Source organism: Drosophila melanogaster, chromosome X (genome assembly GCF_000001215.4).
Source record: "Drosophila melanogaster chromosome X".
Classification (NCBI taxonomy): Eukaryota; Metazoa; Arthropoda; class Insecta; order Diptera; family Drosophilidae; genus Drosophila; species Drosophila melanogaster.
Window position 1 is genome coordinate 21,723,722 of NC_004354.4, and position 19,050 is coordinate 21,742,771.

The 19,050-nt window shown below is 46.0% G+C and overlaps 1 long non-coding RNA gene across 1 annotated transcript in view, besides 9 other annotated features; it reads left to right on the plus strand.

Moving 5' to 3' along the window:
* Positions 1-8,067: part of a mobile genetic element that runs on past the window's edge.
* Positions 1-19,050, plus strand: part of lncRNA:flam (flamenco) — a 158,841-nt gene that overhangs the window by 91,831 nt on the left and 47,960 nt on the right. The gene's annotated exons all lie outside the window — the stretch shown is intronic.
* Positions 243-7,871: a mobile genetic element.
* Positions 8,068-8,931: a mobile genetic element.
* Positions 8,795-8,894: a mobile genetic element.
* Positions 9,119-9,306: a mobile genetic element.
* Positions 9,508-16,012: a mobile genetic element.
* Positions 16,208-16,892: a mobile genetic element.
* Positions 16,904-19,050: part of a mobile genetic element that runs on past the window's edge.
* Positions 17,739-17,983: a mobile genetic element.

Genomic DNA, 19,050 nt, shown 5'->3' on the forward strand with positions numbered 1-19,050 from the left:
GAATAGTCTTCCCAGGCGAGCACGTCAGTGTCATTTTATGATTGTTCTTCGAATGAATCTTTATTGTGCATAATAATTGATCTTAGCCTAAATACATAAGAAAGCTGTCGACTGCGCTGCCGTCGACAGCGGCAGAAGAGCAGCGTATATATAAATTAATATAAGTGTGGGGTACTGCAGAGGGGATCCCTCGCCGCAGTCACTGGGTCACTGGTAGTCAAGGTAAGTGTGAAGAGCCGTAGAGGGGATCTCTCGCCGTTGTCACTGGTATGTTGTCGGTTGGCTGATTATCTTCAGGTGCTCCTCGTACGGGAGTAGGAGGTAGTAAGTTCACTTGAAGAGTTACGCTGATTATGTTGGGAAGATGACTGTCTTCCTTTTGGCTTCTGGCCTAGGGACTCAGATAGCTATGGTAAATTATAATGATAACGACAGTTGCCGGAGTAAGCTTTATGAGCGATTGCTCTTTATTCTTTGAATATCCAAAACGAACTGACTATAAGCTAACAAAGGGAAAAACATCATAGCGGCCTCTGCCAATGCGCAGAGCTTCTGCCGGCTATGCATGAGCTTCCGGCCAAATGCTTGGTCAGCAATTTGACCGGTGCTGGTGTGCGGACGATCAGTCCGGTTAACTTAGTTAACTATTCCCTCCTCAAGATTAAGGCCGCCCTCGGCTGACCCTATTTGGGCGAGAACTTCCTTCAGTTGGGCTGTAGATTTCTTGGCCCTAGTGGTTCGCTGCCAGGTTAAACCGATGCAGATAAGAGCGCAGAAAATTGCTCCCGCAACTAGCGCTATCTGACTTAGTCGGTATCCGTCGACGTCCTTCTCGAAGTTCCTGATTTGCTCCAAGTTCTTTTCACTTAAACGGTGAAGGTATGGGAGGCTCAGGACCTCGTGTTTCATCGAGATATTAAGGACTGGGGAATTAGCCACTCCCGGCGCCCTATTCTGGACCAAGTCATGATTAAAGAAGACGGTCTCGTTGACCATGGCACTCTCAATGAATGTTATGAGGTGCGTGCCTCTAATGTGGATGGCCGTTCCATTGTCCACACGCACGAGTGCTGGTCTGTCATTGATGACGATTATTCCTTCGTCGACGTAGGTGATCGGATGTAGATCACTCTGCTGTGCGTCGCAATGTGCTACGACCCCAGCGTGGAGCTCCTGCGCACACGAGCTCACTGAAGATAACTGGCAAAATGTTGCCCCTGGTGTTATGGAGCAATTCTTTACTGTGCGTATTTCTCTGTTGCACTCTGCTACCACATTATCTTTCAGCCTTAACACCGTATCGTGGTGTACCACTGGAAGGATAGTGACTTTGTTGCACGCCATGATAATCTTGGGGAATTTAATAATAAAGTGTAAGATGTTAAGGGATTGTAGGACTTTTACAGACGCAACGGACAAAATCTCCCTTATGGGGGTGTTGGTGGGCTCCTCGCCCCAAATACTCTCCAGATCTGCGTGGTCCAAGAAGTTTGGACTCACTACGTTAATTTTAGCGAGGGTTATAGTGAGCATTAAGTTTTGCAATTCCATTACAATGATTCTGTTGCGAGTAGAAAGCGTTTCATACAGGTGACCTGTATCAATCTGAGCGCTTTTGGAAATTTTTAAAAGTTTATTTATGGTATCAGTGAGTTCGTTAATTCGAACTTGTGTTTTGGTGTTTATTTCGATTTGGCTATTGTGTGCATCAACAAGCCGCGCTTCAGTGAACTTGACTTTCTCGAAGTCTTCCGCGTCAGGTGTCCCTGCGACAACCTTTAACGCAGTTCCCAAGAAGTCTAGGCTCCTTGCCACTCTGTGATGGATGCTCAAAGAATCAAGCATGTCACGGAGGTGAGCGATATCAACGCTCAGGAGCTTCTTCATATGGGACTGGGGGAACATATCGAGCATGCTGTCGGTTTCGTCAATTACCCGCCTATACTCGGAGAGGTTAGCCGAGTGTCTGACATAGGCGAATTCCTCCCAGACTAAGACTTTACCGTCAATGACGGGAATGTAATTCGCTCGGGAATAGTCAGTAATGTGGGCCGATGTCGTGGCCAGGAAACAAAGAAGAAGGGTTGGGAGCGACCTGTAACGTGTGTGATAAATTATTACTTGTTCGGAATGGAGTTGCCCACCACCAATAATAGCGAAAATATATAAAAAATATGCCAAGTGGCTAAAAATAAAAAACTTATGCCAAGCGGCTATAAAAACAATGAAAAAACTTATGCCGAGTGGCTACAAATTGGAAGAATAAAAGTGTGCCTCCGAGGGAGCCGCGGCTAGGCTCTGCTTGGGTCACTTGAGGTTGTCTTTATGGACCACCCTCCCTTTAATAAGGACTGTGGTCCCCAAGTCTGCCTCGATGGTCTTCTCCTCACATAAAGGAGTAAGTTTGTTGCCTAATCGTCTGTTTGACTTTACTAGGACTTTGTCGCCGACCTGGAACACTCTGTTCTGCCGAGAAGCGTTCTCTCGTTTTCTTGTCAAAATCTGGGCGTTTTTGATTTTTTCTTGGACATCGGTATGTGGATCGTCCGGATCTGCCCGCATGACTTCGGCCGGTTTTTTATTGATGACAGAGTGGATGGACATGTTATATCTGGCTGTGGCCAGCAAGACCAATTCCACTGTGTCACTTATGCCTTTGTCGATTTTTAGGCATCTGGCGAGCTCAATTAACGTGCTGTGGAATCGTTCCACCTGTCCGTTTGAGACGCTATGTAGGGGCGGTGCATTCGAAATGCTGACGCCAAAATGGTTTTCCAGCATAGCCACTATTGTCTGCGATTTCAATGATGGTTCATTGTCGCAGTAGATGGTTTTGGCTTTGGGGAAAACATTCATAAGTTGTAAAAGGGGTGCTTTCAAATCTTCTATGGTTCTAGACAGAATCGGCTGTACCATGGCGAATTTAGAAAACTTGTCAACACAGGTGAGAAAGTATTTTTTATCCGTTGAGAAAATATCGATGTGCAATATTTCTCCTACGTGGGTCGGGACTGGTGTCTCACCGAGCTCCTGCTTCTTCGGATGTCTGTCATACTTCGCCTTTGCGCAAGTTTTGCAATTGGCTGCTATTTCGCTCGCCAATTTGGTCATTTTCGGGAAGTAGTACTCGGAGAGTACTTGTTTCACGTTTTCTTGGGCCGACCTGTGAGCTCTGTTGTGCTCGACGGTGAGGATTTCTTTTCTCTCCTGCATCGCGAAGATGTCGGTGACCCTATTCTTACAATGCCAGAATTTCGTGGCTGGAAACTGTCGAACTACGTCGTCCTGGATTAGCGCCAGCGTGTGAAGATCACAGTGGAAGGCGTTTACACCATTAGGGATAATGATGTTGGCGAGTTCCTCCAGCAAAGCTTGTTTGCACGAGAAATTGATCGAGTGCCGCCTCTTATTCCCAAATAATATAAAAGTGCGTTTCCAATGGGAGCGCGCCTCTTCCAAAATTATCTGGTTCTGGAAGCAATTCACGGGTTTGTCCGTGGACTCGATCGTGTGCGTAAGCGAAAGTTCGCTGTGAATCGTGGCCGCGCACGACTCCGGTTCTTGCTCTTCAACAACGTTGAGTTGTTGTCTCGAGAGGGCATCTGCAACGAGGTTGTTTTTCCCAGGCTTGTAAAAAATTCGTGCGCCGGACTCGTCGATGCGTGCTTTCCATCTCTTAATTTTGGCGTTCGGATTGGACTCCGATACCGCGAACGTCAGAGGTTGGTGATCGGTAAAGATGTTTATCTCTTTAACCGCATACAGGTAGTGCCGCAACTTAGCCAGTGCCCAGACTATGGCTAACAGCTCCCTTTCGTTGGTAGCATAGTTAACCTCTCTGTCAGACAATGTCCTTGAGATCATTGTAATGGGACGTCCCTCCTGGGACAGCACTGCGCCAATGCCGTAGGCCGAAGCGTCTGTCGTTAGATCAAACGCTTTTTTGTAATCAGGGTATCTCAGGATGACGTCCTCAGACGCCAGGATATTGCGTAGCTTTTCGAAGGCACGTTGTTGCGCTTCGGAAAATTCTACCTGGATACTCCTGGACCTGTGTCGGCTAACACTACCGTTCTCGCCCTTCAATATGTCTGAAATGGGCCTAGCTATTGATGCGAAGTCTTTGATAAAGCAACGATAATAGCTGGCTAAGCCCAAGAATGACCTTACCTCAAATACGTTTTTGGGTTCCGGAAATTCCTTTATGGCCTTAACCTTTTCTGGGTCAGTCGCCGCCCCATTGTTGGTGACGATGAACCCCAGGAAGCTCACGCTTTTCTTAAAAAAACGTGACTTTTCTGCCGATATTCTCATGTTAGCATCGTACAGGCTCTTCAGAACCCAATCTACATGCTTGACATGGTCGTTTTCATCTTCCGAAAAGATGATGACGTCATCGACGTAAACGTAGCAGAACTTTCCGATCTGCTCTCGCAGAATATCGTCAATTGTTCTTTGGAAGATGCTTGCAGCATTCCTGAGTCCGAATGGCAGCCTTCGGAACTCATACTTCCCTCCGTTTACTGCGAACGCTGTCTTTTCACGGTCGCGTTCTGCGAGCGTGATTTGGTGGTAGCCAGACTTCAGATCGAGGGTCGTGAAGTATTTGGCCTTGCCGAGATTCCCCAATATCATAGAGATATTTGGCATGGGGTATCTGTCTGGTACCGTCCTTTCGTTAAGTTTTCGAAAGTCCAGCACCAAGCGCATTTTTTTATTGCCCGCATCGTCAGTGCCCTTTTTGTCTACGACCCATATTGGGTTATTGTAGGGGGACTTTGACTTTTGGATTATGCCATTTTTAAGCAGTTCCTGAATTTCGCCGTTGACGAAGTCAGCTGCTCCCATGGGATATGGGTATAACTTGGCATAAATGGGCTCCTCATCAACCGTCCGGATGGTGGCTACCACCGACGTATTGTAAGGAAGAGCCTCATTAGGATCAGCAAAAGCTTTTTTCCTATTCCCGAGCATTTTTAAAAAAGCACCCTTAATTAAGGGCGGTGCGTCCGAGCAATCTACTTTGGTGAAATTGACATCGGGGCAAGTATGAAAGTCAATTTGCTCTGCTCCGGAGCCCCATTTGAGCTTGCCGGAAGCTAGGCAAAGCGACGCGCCGGCCTGTTTTAACAGGTCTAGGCCAACGATCGCGTCAAAGGAGGTCAAGTCTGGTAATAAAAAAAAGGTAGCTTTAAGATTAAAAATGGACACGAAACATTTCTTAGTTATTGTAGTCACACCATGAATCGAATGGATTGTAAATGGGGACTGCACCGGGCGGACGCCTTTCAACCCCTTAAATGGTCGGATAAAATTTTTTGCCGCGCCCGTATCAATCAGTAGTTTCATGTCGATCCCCGCTACTCTTCGTCTGATGACGGGTAGCAGGGACTTTCCCCTAAAAAATTAATGGTATCCGAGTCATACTCTAGGATGGAATCGTCGTCGACTTTAACTGCTGCACTGGAGGCTGCGGTGTTATAAACCTTGTCCAAATCATCAGAGGCCTGGGCAACATGGTTGACCCTTTGCCTTTTTGGTGGGACCGAACGGCCAGACGCGGCCGGCTTCGATTTCGGGTAAGCCGGGGCGTGAGATGGCTGCATCCTGGACAACGACGGGTCAACGTCCATGGGTTCTGGCGTGTTCTCTCGGGCCATTCGGTCGCTACGTGGAGCGGAGTGCACCTGTGCTCTATGCTGCTTAGTAAAGTGCGGGTTCTTCCCAGCACTTCCCTGCGAGCCGGCTTGTGGGGGGGCCCGTTGGCGCTCCTGCACTTTGGGATATTGCTTGTGGTCCCTATCCTCTTGGCTTCGTGCAAATGAAGTTGCAAAAGTGTACCGCTCATGATTGGACTCTACTTCTTGCGCCAGGGCGAGCGCTGACGGCATGTCCTTAGGCTTTGCCGCGAATAGCACGTCTGTGAGGTTGCGCCTGAGCCCCGAGACAAAAACTCTCAAAGCATCATCTCGGAACTTCTCACACAGCACCGTTGCTGCCGACGCTTCATAAGACATAGTCGCCTTATTGGTGAGTAAGGTGAGTTTTTTCTCGACCTCATCATAATACTGGAGGAGCGTCAGGCTTCCCTGTCTGAGGGTGCCTAGCTCCTGCTCGATAACGTGTATCGGGCGTTTGTCACTATACGTGAAATCGAGGCGACTTATGATCGCATCGAAATTCAGTATAGTCCCAAAGGACGACAGAACTGCATCAGCAGGGCCTTTAACTTTGCTCCTGATGATGACCACAGCTTGATAGTGCCGCGAACTATCCTCATATTTCCTGAACATATGGTAAGCGGCATTTGCCGCTTGCCGCCAGGAGACGTATGTCTCCTGTGTCCCCATAAAGTCTGGAAGACATTTAACGGCATCCAATGTTTCCCCACAAGGGACCAGTCCGGTGATTTCTACTGGTCTGTAAACCTTGATTGGGGGAGCTTCTGCCCGGGCAGGGGCAATCTGTATGGCCGCGACCTGGCCGGCCAGATCTTGAATTGTTTTACGCAAGTCAGCCTCCCTGCGTTGACTCTCTAAGGCTTGCTCTTGTAATGCCCTTATGAGAGCTTTAATTTGTTCCGTTTCGAGGGACATTTTATATGCAGTGAATGCGTTAGTTGGGGTGTTTTTACGTACAGAGTTTTCTGTCGAATCGTCGCTTTCGGACTCTGAGTCGCTAGCGCACTTTTTAGAATTCCTATATTGTCGGAATGACTCGCTCATGGGTAGCTATGTATGTGAATACTCAGGCCGTTGTGCCCGTGGGGCCAAACAGTACGGCAAGGGGGTCGCGGGGGCTGAGTCGCCGCTTTGAAGGCATTGGACGAAGACTCAACGAGCAGAGCCACTGTCTAGCTAAGTAACGATAAGGTGAAGGGCCTGCGGGGAGCGGGTCTCCAATAAGGCAAACAAATATACAAAGACAAAAATTGCCACAGCAAAGACAAAGAGATAAATAAAAGGCACAAAATTGTCACAGCAATGCATGCGCCAGTATCGGGTAGCGAAGTGGAGTGGGTCAAAAACAACAAAGCTTGAAAGGGCTGTGAAGCCAATGTAGCGAATTAAATTTCGAATGAAACGACAGTGTCCCGCGGATGTGCGAAGGCGGAATGAAATGCACACAATATGGATTGCAAAGTCAACCACAAATCAAAATTCGATATTTGAACTTCATAACAGTAACATAATTTTAATTCGCAACACATATAAACGTTTATTGTAGTGGAAATGCCGATTTTCTTAATTTATTTATGTAACTCGCACAAACATCCCAAATATTTTAAAATTCTAGACGCAGTTTGGAGTAGTGTTTAAGTTGAGAATCCCACTTACATGATTCAGGGTAGTGGTGTGGGTTCCTGGAGTTGGGTGCCAATTAATATAAGTGTGGGGTACTGCAGAGGGGATCCCTCGCCGCAGTCACTGGGTCACTGGTAGTCAAGGTAAGTGTGAAGAGCCGTAGAGGGGATCTCTCGCCGTTGTCACTGGTATGTTGTCGGTTGGCTGATTATCTTCAGGTGCTCCTCGTACGGGAGTAGGAGGTAGTAAGTTCACTTGAAGAGTTACGCTGATTATGTTGGGAAGATGACTGTCTTCCTTTTGGCTTCTGGCCTAGGGACTCAGATAGCTATGGTAAATTATAATGATAACGACAGTTGCCGGAGTAAGCTTTATGAGCGATTGCTCTTTATTCTTTGAATATCCAAAACGAACTGACTATAAGCTAACAAAGGGAAAAACATCATAGCGGCCTCTGCCAATGCGCAGAGCTTCTGCCGGCTATGCATGAGCTTCCGGCCAAATGCTTGGTCAGCAATTTGACCGGTGCTGGTGTGCGGACGATCAGTCCGGTTAACTTAGTTAACTTATATATGTGTATATGAGAGAGAGAGGGCTTATGCGCATATATGGCCAGCGGCCAGCGTGGGAATGCTGACTTAGCTTGAAGCATAAATGGGTGATCTTATATCACGCTCACTTGAGTTATTTATTTATGCAATGCAACTAAGTGTTGCTGTGTACTTATAGGTACAGTGTACCCTCGATATATGCACATACTACAAAGCTTTCTTCTAATCCATATTATTTTTTTTTTAAATCTGGTCTAAACGACTTGCCCTATTTATATAACATCTTTTGATGATCTTGTTATGCTTAACATAAATTGTAAGCAGAAATTGTAGAAGTAGTACTATTGTAATGATCAGCAATAAGATCCACAACGCATTTTTATCGTCTGTGTGATCTATAATTTTTACGTTATTAACTACGTTGGCAGTATTGTCCTTTGCCTCACTAGAATCGCTAAACCATCCCATTTTTTTTTTGTTTATTTTCAATGAAATGTTTTTTTTCAAATCAAAAATAAAAAAAATGTTTACGTTTAATGAAGATAAGAATTGTTATATTCTGTCATTGAAAAAAAATTTTTTTTTGCAGCTGAATACATATATACTCAGTAGCGGAGACGTGGAAATATTAGTTGTTAATAAATGTGGTTGGCTCACATATTTGTTTACAATATAAAAAAAAATTTGTCCAACCGCATTGTTAGTAAAAAGCCTAACAGATATTAGTGTTTTTCAAGCAGCGGTTTCCCGCATCGGCTTGGGTTTAGAACTTAAAATTAAGGCAAATTGGGGCATTGGCATTTATTTATGCAGCCCGTTTGCGTTGTTTCGCACCTTGCGAAATCTTGCTTTCGATGTCCTCAAGACGCTCTTTGTAGCGTTGTCGGGATGCCTCGTCTCTGGCCAACTGGGTCATTTCCTTAACCAGTCGGCGTTGTTTAAGTAGCTTTACCCTTTTTCCGGAGCGTTTGTGCTTCTTTGGTTCCTTCCTTTTCTGCCTTGCCCGGTACTCAGCTATTGTGAGTGGGCGTGGTCCATCTGCAGGATTTTGCTGCAGAGCTTCTTCCAACGTTGGCAAGTCCCTTTGTGTCGTGGGCTGTGCGTTTGGGAATTGTGGCTCTTCCGTCATCAATTATTATGTTTTATAATGTCATTTGAATTTATCAATTTATTTAATTTATAGTCGAACTAAGATCAGTCGACTGTAATTATTAGCACAATACTTTAAACACTTCGTGTGCGTCCTGCAAAAGTCCTGCAATCGTCCTGTCACGGTCGCCATATGAAAGGTGCTATTTTAAAGGGTGCTATTTTGATGTTTAATGAAAGAAGAGCGTAGCTTCTGCTCTGTTCGAGGTTCTTTATTTGAATGATCAAAGTGTGCTGAAGTTGGGTTCAGCTACCCGCACATACATTGCTTATATCTATGTATTCTTACTTACATTTATACAAATTAACTAAAGATTGATCGCACCGTCTTGCGATACTGTCGTCGTCAGGATTCCTCCAGAGGTGAAGGGCTTCCTTCTCTGGCTGCTCCGTGGAGTCCGGGGAGCAGAAGTGTATTTTTTACGTTGAGAGGAACTTTCCTCTTTTAACTGCCAGCCTTGTGGTCTGGCAGAGTAAGTAATAAGAATGTATTTTACGACGCTTAGTCGGAGTTGACGAGCTGCCGCTCTTTATTCTGATAAATGCAAATTCAAACTGAACTTAAGGCTAACAAAACATGAAACTCATAGCGGCCACTCCAACGGGTAGTGTTTGCCGGCTATGCACGGGCTTCCGGCCAGACGCTGTGTCAGCAATTTGGCCGGAGCGAGTCTTCGGACGATCGGTCGTAGCCGTCGCCCGGTTAACTTAGTTAACTACTTCCCCCTCAGAATTAAGGCCGTCCTCGGCCGTCTGTAGTTCAGCGATAATCTGCCTAATTTGGCCTGCGGATTTTCTTGCCTCAGTGAAACGCCTAAAAATGAGCCCGATGCAGATGAGTGCGCAGCATATTGCTCCTGCAATAGTTGCTACGAGACGTGTTCGAAGGTTGTCAATCTCTTCTCTGAACTCCTTGATGAACTCCAAGTTTCGTTCACTTAGACGGTGAAGATACGGGAGGCTGAGGACATCTTGGGTGGCGGTGATGTTCAATAAGGGAAGACTTGCTGTCCCTGGAGCTCTCTTCTGGGTGTTATTGTGGTTGATGAAGAGTGTGTCATTTATAGTGGCCTGTTTGTCAAAGGTTATGAGGTGTGTGCCATGAGTCCAGATTTCTGTGCCGTTGTCCACTCGCACTTTGGCCGACCTATCGTTGATGATAATAATTCCTTCGTCTACGTAGGTTATCGGATGCAGGTCACTCTCTTGTACTCGGCAGTGTGCTACCCCACCGGCGTGCAGTTCTTTGGCGCACGAACTCTCTGAAGCTAGGCGGCAGAATGTGGCTCTCGGTGATTCGGAGCAGTTTTTGATGGCGTAAACTTCTCCGCTGCATTCGGCTATGACATTGTCTATGATCTGCAACTGGGAAAATAGTGATCTTCTTGCCGGCTAATTTAATTTTGGGGAATTTAATGATAAAGTGTAAAATGTTACGGGACTGTAAAATCTTTACAGACGAGACGGACAAAAGATCTCCTATAGGTGTGTCGGTGGGTTCCTCAAGCCAAACTGTTTTTAAGTCTTCGTGATCTAAAATGTTTGGACTAACAATGTTAATCCTGGCTAGGGTTATTGCAAGCATTAGCAAGCAGTGTTTCATATAGGTGTCCAGTGTCTATTTGTGAGGTTTTGGCTGATCTCAAAATTGAATTGACGGTAGAGGTAAGTTGATTAATTTGATTTTGGGTTTTGGTGTTAATTTGGATCTGTCTATTGCTACACTCGACTAACCTCATTTCGGAAAACCTGATTTTTTCTAAGTCGCTGCCATTTGGTGTCCCTGCTACAACCTTTAGCATAGATCCTAAGAAATCCAAGCTCCTAGCTACTCTGTGATGAACGCCCAACGACTCTAACAAGTCCTGGAGGTGGGCGGTATCCACGCTCAGAAGCTTCTTCATATGGGATAGCGGAAACATGTCTATCATGTTGGTTGTCTCCTCTATTACACGCCCATATTCTGAGAGGTTTGCTGTGTGCGTGACGTAAGCAAACTCCTCCCATACTAGGATTTCGCCATCTACAACGGGGATGTACCTGGCCTGTGAATAATCGGTAACGTGGGCCGACGCCAAGGACAGGAGTATGCAAAATGTTGGTCCGATCCTGTGAAATTAAACTTTAGCTATTTTTATGCTTATAGAGGGCTTTCCCACCACCGATAAAATGAACTTGAAACAAACTATGCCAGTGGCTATGAACCTATAGTAAAAAACAAAGTGCGCCAAGCGGCTTGAAGGTGTAATAACTAATGAATATAAAAAATAAAGTGCGCCAGATGGCTTGAAGGTGTGCTAAAAAATATAATATAAAAAATGAATAATAAAAAAACCATAAAGGACATTGTTGGTTATATCATTTAAGATTGTCCTTGTGGACCACCCTCCCCTTAATGAGGACCGTGGTCCCCAGGTCCGCTTCTACGGCTCTCTCCTCGCACAAGGGTGTGAGTTTATTTCCCAGCCTTCTATTGGATTTAACCAATACCTTCTCGCCGACTTCGAATACTCTGTGTTGTCGGGAGGCGTTTTCCCTGGTCCTGAGCGTGTTTTGTGCCTTAATGATTCTGTTCCGGACTTCCGTCTGTGGGTCATCTGGGTGCTCCTGCACGATGTCAACTGGTCGTTTGTCAACGACAGAGTGAATTGACTTATTATACTTGGCGGTTGCCAACAAAATAATTTCCACAGTATCGGTTATGCCCTTGTCGATTTTTAGGCAACGAGCAAGCTCCAAAAGGGTGCTATGAAAGCGCTCCACTTGCCCATTTGACACGCTATGGAGTGGCGGTGCATTGGCAATGCTAACGCCAAAGTGATTGTCAAGCATGGTCGAGATAGTATGGGAATTTAATGAAGGTTCATTATCGCAGTAAACTACTCTAGCCCTAGGGAAGAAATTCATAATCTGTAGTATGGCCGGTTTAAGGTCTTCGATTGTCCTAGAGTGGACATGTTGCACAATTGCGAACTTCGAAAACTTGTCAATGCAAGTTAGAAAATACTTTTTATCCGTAGAAAAAATGTCGATGTGTAGTAGTTCTCCCACATGAGAGGGGATTGGAGTCTCGCCAAGCTCATGTTTTTTTGGGTGCCTATCGTATTTGGCTTTCGCGCATGTTTTGCAGTTTGCTACGATTTCGGTAGTCAACTTGGTCATCTTCGGAAAGTAGTACTCGGAGAGCACCTGCTTAACGTTTTCTTGGGCCGACCTATTGTGTTGTACGGTAAGAATTTCCCGTCTCTCAGGGACAGGGAAAAATATCCGTTACACGGTTTTTGCAGTGCCAAAATTTGGTGGCTGGAAATCTCCGAACCAATTCGTCCTGTATTAGTGCCAGCGTGTGCAGGTCACAATGAATGGCGTTTACGCCCTTCGGAACGATTACATCTGCGAGTTCATCAATCAATGACTCTTTGCAGGGGAAGTTAATCGCATGCCGCCTCTTGTTTCCAAAGAGGACGAAGCTGCGCTTCAACGGGAAGCGTGCCTCCTCCACAGTTATCTGGTTCTGAAAGCAGTTTAGGGGCTTATCCGTCGTTTCGATAGTGTGCGTCAAGGAGAGCTCGCTGTGAACAGTGGCCACGCACGATTGAGCTTCTTGCTCCTCCATGACGTTAATTTGTTGCCGTGACAATGCATCGGCGACCAAGTTTTCTTTGCCGGGTTTGTAGAAAATACGCGCCCCTGATTCATCAATGCGCGCTTTCCACCTTTTAATCTTTGCATTCGGATTGGATTCCGATACTGCAAAGGTTAGCGGCTGGTGGTCGGTAAAGATGTTGATGTCTTTAAACGCATACAGGTAATGCCGTAGCTTGGCCAAAGCCCAGACTATGGCTAAGAGTTCCCTCTCGTTGGTGGCGTAGTTAACCTTCCTGCCCTTCAATGTCCTTGAGATCATTGTTATTGTACGTCCCTTTTGGGACAATACTGCGCCAATGCCATGGGCCGAGGCATCTGTCGTTAGATCAAATGCCTTTTTGTAGTCGGGGTACCTTAGCATCACGTCGTCGGATGCCAAGATGTTTCGTAGTTTCTGAAACGCTTGTTGCTGCGTCTCCGAGAACTGAACCGGAATGTTTCGTGACCTGTGTCTACTAACTGTTCCGTTTTCCCCTTTTAGGATGTCTCATATAGGCCTTGCTATTGCCGCGAAGTCCTTAATAAAACATCTGTAGTAGCTGGCTAGGCCTAGACGTGACCGTACCTCAAAAACACTTTTGGGTTCCGGAAATTCTTTTATAGCCTTAACCTTTTCTGGGTCTGTGGTAGCACCGTTACAAGTGACTATAAACCCAAGGAAGCTCACACTTTTCTTAAAAAAGCTGGACTTTTCTACCGATACCCTCATGTTCGCATCGTGCAGGCTCTTTAGAACCCAATCTACGTGCTTGATGTGAGAGTTTTCGTCTTCGGAGTAGATATTTACGTCGTCAACGTAAACATAGCAGAACTTGCCGATTTGTTCCCGTAGGATGTCATCGATTGTCCTCTGAAAAATGCTGCCTGCATTTTTGAGGCCAAACAGTAGTCTGCGAAATTCGTATTTTCCCGTTTATCCCGTTTTTAAGCAGATCTTCAATCTCTTTGTTGACGAAGTCCGCCGCCCCCAATGGGTACGGGTATAATTTTGCGTATATGGGCTCCTCACTAACTGTTCGGATGGTAGCTACCACCGATGTGTTATAGGGCAAAGCCTCGTTAGGGTTTGCAAAAGCCTTCTTCCTAGTCTTCAGCATTTCTAAGAACGCGTTTCTGACTAAGGGTGGCGCATCTGAGTAGTCCACTTCGGTAAAATTGACGTCGGGGCATGGGTGGAATTCAATTTTCTCTTCTCCATTGCCCCATCTGAGGTGGCCGGAGGCCAGACAAAGCGAAGCCCCTGCCTGTTTAAGTAGGTCGAGGCCAATGATCGCGTCAAAGGAAGACAAATCGGGTAAAATGAAGAACGTGGCCTTCAAATCAAAAAGTGACACGAAACATTTTTTCGTGATCGTGGTAACACCATGGAGTGAATGGATGGTGAATGGGGAATCGACGGGGCGAACGCCTTTTAAGCCTTTGTGAGGCCGGATAAAATTTTTTGACGCACCCGTGTCGATGAGGAACTGCATCTCTTTCCCCGCTACTCTTCGTCTGATGACGGGCAGTTTGTTGGCGTTCTTGCGCCATTGGGTATTGCTTCCTACCCCCATCCTCCAGGCTTTTTGCAAACGATGTTGCGAAGGTGTACCTTTCGTGGTTTGATTCCACTTCCTGAGCTAATGCCAACGCAGTTGCCAAGTTGTCCTTCGGCTTGGCCGAGAATAGGACATCGGAAAGACTGCGCTTGAGTCCCGAAATAAATATACGGAGCGCATCATCCCGGAATTTGTCGCATAAGATTTTTGCCGCCGCCGTTTCATACGACATGGTGGCCTTATTGGTAAGCAAGGTGAGCTTTTTCTCGACCTCGTCGTAGTATTGTAATAGAGTCAGGCTTCCCTGTCTGAGGGTGCCCATTTCCTGCTCGATGACGTGAATCGCGCGTTTGTCACTATATGTGAAATCGAGGCGATCTATGATCGCATCGAAATTCAATACAGTGCCGAACGAAGATAGCACCGCATCGGCGGGGCCTCTTATTTTACTTCTGATTATAACGACCGCCTGGTAGTGGCGTGAGCTATTTACATAATTCCTAAATATGTAATATGCGGCTACCGCCGCCTGCCGCCAGGAGACATATGTCTCTTGTGCTCCCGTAAATTCGGGCAAGCATTTTACGGCATCCAGAGGCTCGCTGCACTTGACGTTGCCCGTGATATCAATGGGTTGGTATACTTTGATTATGGGGGCTGCCGCTTGTGTGGGTGCGATTTGCACCGCTGCAACTTGGGTAGCCAACTGTTGTATAGTTTGGCTCATTTCTTCTTCTCTACTCCTGGCTTCACCGGCCGCTTCTGCCAAGGCACGATTAACGGCGGTCTGAATCACAGCCTTAAGCTGATCTGAGTCCATGGTTCTAACTGAAGGGGGGTTAGCGGGTGCCCGTATTGGGGTGAAAATACGCGGGGGCCCTTCACTGTCAGAATCTGAGTCGCTAGCGTACCGTTTATTTTCCCTATATTGTGTAAACGGGGAGCTCATATGTGCTTAAGTTAAACTGCACTGGTATGCAATGCCCGCACAGCTATTTTGCCCATGAAGGCAGCTGGCAATGCGAGAAGTACGCGGGGACGGAGCCGCCGCCTTAACAACTATGTATGTGAGCCCAGTTGCCGCCTTTCCAAGTACCAACACTGGTAAGGTGAGGGGTGCGCGGAGACTGTAGCCGCCGCCTTTGCAACGATGTATAAAGCTGTTCGAACCAAGCCGTCGCCTCGCGGAGCAGCGGCAAGGTAAGGGATATGCGGGAGCTGAGCTTCCGCCACTATAAACAAAGAAGCGAAGAATAAATAATTGAAATACAAATGCATGCGCGGCCTTATCGGGTTCACAGCGGTGGAGTGGGGACAATAAAAGATACAAAGTGGACTGTGAAGCTAGTACCAAGAATTTCTACTCGAGCGATGTGATATACAAAACTGAATTAAATGTCAAACAAAAATTCAAATCTGGTATATTAAATTGTGAGAGCCTTGGCTCTGATATTTAGCCCCCGCAATATGTTAATTGCCTCACCAAAAATATTTGCAGTGTAACAGCATATAATGTCTGTTGGGTACATTTGCGAAAAAAATTTAACTGCTCGGCGAAATAGCAATGCGCCGTTACACAAACTGTGAGCGAATTAAATTAAATTAATTTTTTATACGCCGTATTTGCAACGGATTATGATGTTTATTAAATTTTTTCGCAGTGAAAATATGTGATAATATTATAATATTTATTTAGTAAACAATGGGGTTTCGGGTAAATCTCCTCCACCGGATAAAAAATTGGAATTAAACACCAAACACCTATTAGTCGTCACGTTCAATATTGAGATTTTTGAAAAACACTCTTCAGACTGGTTTATTTGTATAAGATATTCAAATTGGGGGTGGCAGGGGGATCCCTCGCTGCTGTCCAATATATTAGGTTGAGAGGAACTTTCCTCTTTTAACTACCAGCCTTGTGGTCTGGTAGAGTAATTAATACAAGTATGTTTTGCGACGAACAGTCGGAGTGATAATGTAGACGAGCAACCGCTCTTTATTAAAGTCAAACATAAACTGAATATAAAAAATGAATCTTACAGCTAACAAAAGACTCGCAGCGGCCACGCAAATATGCTGTGTTTGCCGGCTGCGCACGGGTTTCCGGCCCGATGCTGGGGTCAGCACTTTAACGTAATGGTATTAAATTTCGTGCACTGAGCCAACTGGTCTAGCTCGTTGGCCCGTGTTAACTATCCCCCCTTCAAGATTGCGGCCGTCCTCGGTTGGTCCTAATTCAGCGATCATCCCGTTTAACTGGATTGCAGATCTCCGCGCTCCGATGTACCGTAGACAGGTGATGCCGATGCAAACCAATGCACAACAAATCGCTGCTGCGATAAATATTATGCGATGATGATGATTAGTATCAATTTCTCTCCCGAACTCTTTGATGAACTCCAAGTTACGTTCACTTAGCTGGTGAAGGTAGGGGAGGCTCAGAATATCTCTGTTGGCGGTGATATTCAATGATGGGGAACTCGCTACCCCTGGAGCTCTTGTTTGGGCCTTGTCATGATTTACAAAAGTGGTGTCATTTATCACGACGCGATCGTTGAAGGTGATGAGATGTGTGCCGCGTAGGTAGACTTCCGTTTCGTTGTCTACCGTGACCCTGGCTGGCCGGTCATTGATGATGATGATACCCTCGTCCACGCGGGTGAGCGGGTGTAGGTCACTTGGTTGTGACTCGCAATGTGCTAGGACGCCCGCATGGGTTGGTAGGTCCTTTTGCCGGAGACGGGAACGGCTGCTGAGCTGGATTAGACCTCGCGCTAGGTGGTTGGGGTGCGTGTGAAGCTTGCTATGGTATTTTTCCTTAAGTTCCGTGATTGCGTTGGTAACTGATGGGATATTTAAGTCTCTTTGGATGTTTTCACTCCGAACGTACCACGGTGCCCCAGTGATGGTTGTCAGAATCTTTGATTGTGCTCGCTGAATGATGTCAATATTGCTGTTGCTGGCATTGCCCCATAACTGTGAGCCATAGGTCCAGATTGGTTTCAATATAGAATTGTAGAGCAAGACCTTGTGATCTAGGCTGAGCGGAGAACCAGAGTTGATGAGCCAGTGTAAGTTGTTGGCTTTGAGTTTAAGTTGGGTTTTTTTGGCTTCAATGTGCCTGCGCCATGTGAGTCTTCTGTCAAGGTGTACTCCTAGGTACGCTACCTCATCTGCTTTCGGGAGTGGTATGCTGTTCAACAAGAGCGGAGGACAGTCTTGTCTGTTTAGCGTAAACGTCACGTGCTTGCATTTTTGCTCGTTTACTTTTATTCGCCAGTCAGAGAGCCACTTCTCAATGTCGGTGAGGTACAGTGCTAACTGTGCTGTAGCTTGGATAGGGGACCTTGAACGGCTAAGGATAGCTGTATCGTCGGCAAATGTGGATACCGTTAAGCGACTATTTGTAGGGATGTCGGCTGTATAGATGAGGTATAAGGTTGGCCCAAGAACGCTGCCTTGGGGGACTCCAGCCTCAATTGTATGAACAGTGGAAGTGGCAGTGTTGCACCGCACTGCAAACTTTCTGTCATAGAGGTAAGAAGAAGAATAAATAATTGAAATACAAATGCATGCGCGGCCTTATCGGGTTCACAGCGGTGGAGTGGGGACAATAAAAGATACAAAGTGGACTGTGAAGCTAGTACCAAGAATTTCTACTCGAGCGATGTGATATACAAAACTGAATTAAATGTCAAACAAAAATTCAAATCTGGTATATTAAATTGTGAGAGCCTTGGCTCTGATATTTAGCCCCCGCAATATGTTAATTGCCTCACCAAAAATATTTGCAGTGTAACAGCATATAATGTCTGTTGGGTACATTTGCGAAAAAAATCATTTGCGAAAAATCAATTGTATGAACAGTGGAAGTGGCAGTGTTGCACCGCACTGCAAACTTTCTGTCATAGAGGTAAGACTTTAGAAGTTTGTGTGTGCTTTCGGGTAGGGATGTTTTAATTTTAAACATTAGGCCGTCGAGCCAGACTTTGTCGAATGCTTGGGATACGTCTAAAAATACTGCTGTACAGTATTCGCGATATTCAAATGCAGTTCTTATTTCCGTTGTAATACGATTCACCTGTTCAATGGTTCCATGGCTTTCGCGAAATCCAAATTGGTGGGCTGGGATTATATTGTGGTATATCAGATGTTGATTAAGTCGGATCAGCAGGCATTTTTCGAATAGTTTCGAAATGCATGAGAGTAGACTTATTGGTCTGTAAGATGAAGCGACTGTGTGGTTCTTACCAGGCTTTGGAATCATTATGATCTTCATCATCTTCCATCGTTGTGGAAAGTAACCAAGTTTGGTGATGGCATTAAAGAGCTTGGTTATGTAGCGAACTGCAGAATGTGGCAGCTGGATGATCATTTCCGGTGTTATAAGGTCGCAGCCGGGGGATTTTTTCGGGCTGAGATTGTCTTTGATTATTTTAGTTATTTCTTTAGGACGAAACACAATTGGGGTGAGTTGCTGATGGCGGTTTACGGGATAGGACGGTAGCGCGAATGTGCTAGTAGCCTGGTTTGGCGTGAACACATTTTGTAGGTGAGCGGCAAATGTGTTGGCTCTGTCTTCATCACTACGGGCCCAGCCACCTGAGGAATTCCTTATCGGCAAAACGGTTTCAGTCGGTGGGCGAAGAGTTGAGTGGGCTCGCCACAGTGACTTTTGTTTTGTGCCTGTTGGTGTGAGTTGCTCTATGTATCGTCGCTGATCTTCGTCCTCTTCTTGTTTCAGAGCGTTGGCCAGTTTCCGTGTGGCTACTTTTAGCTTTTGTTTTGCAGTTGGGGATCTAGAAGATTGCCATTCTCTGCGTAAGCGACGTTTTACGTGGACGAGTTGCTCGATTTGTA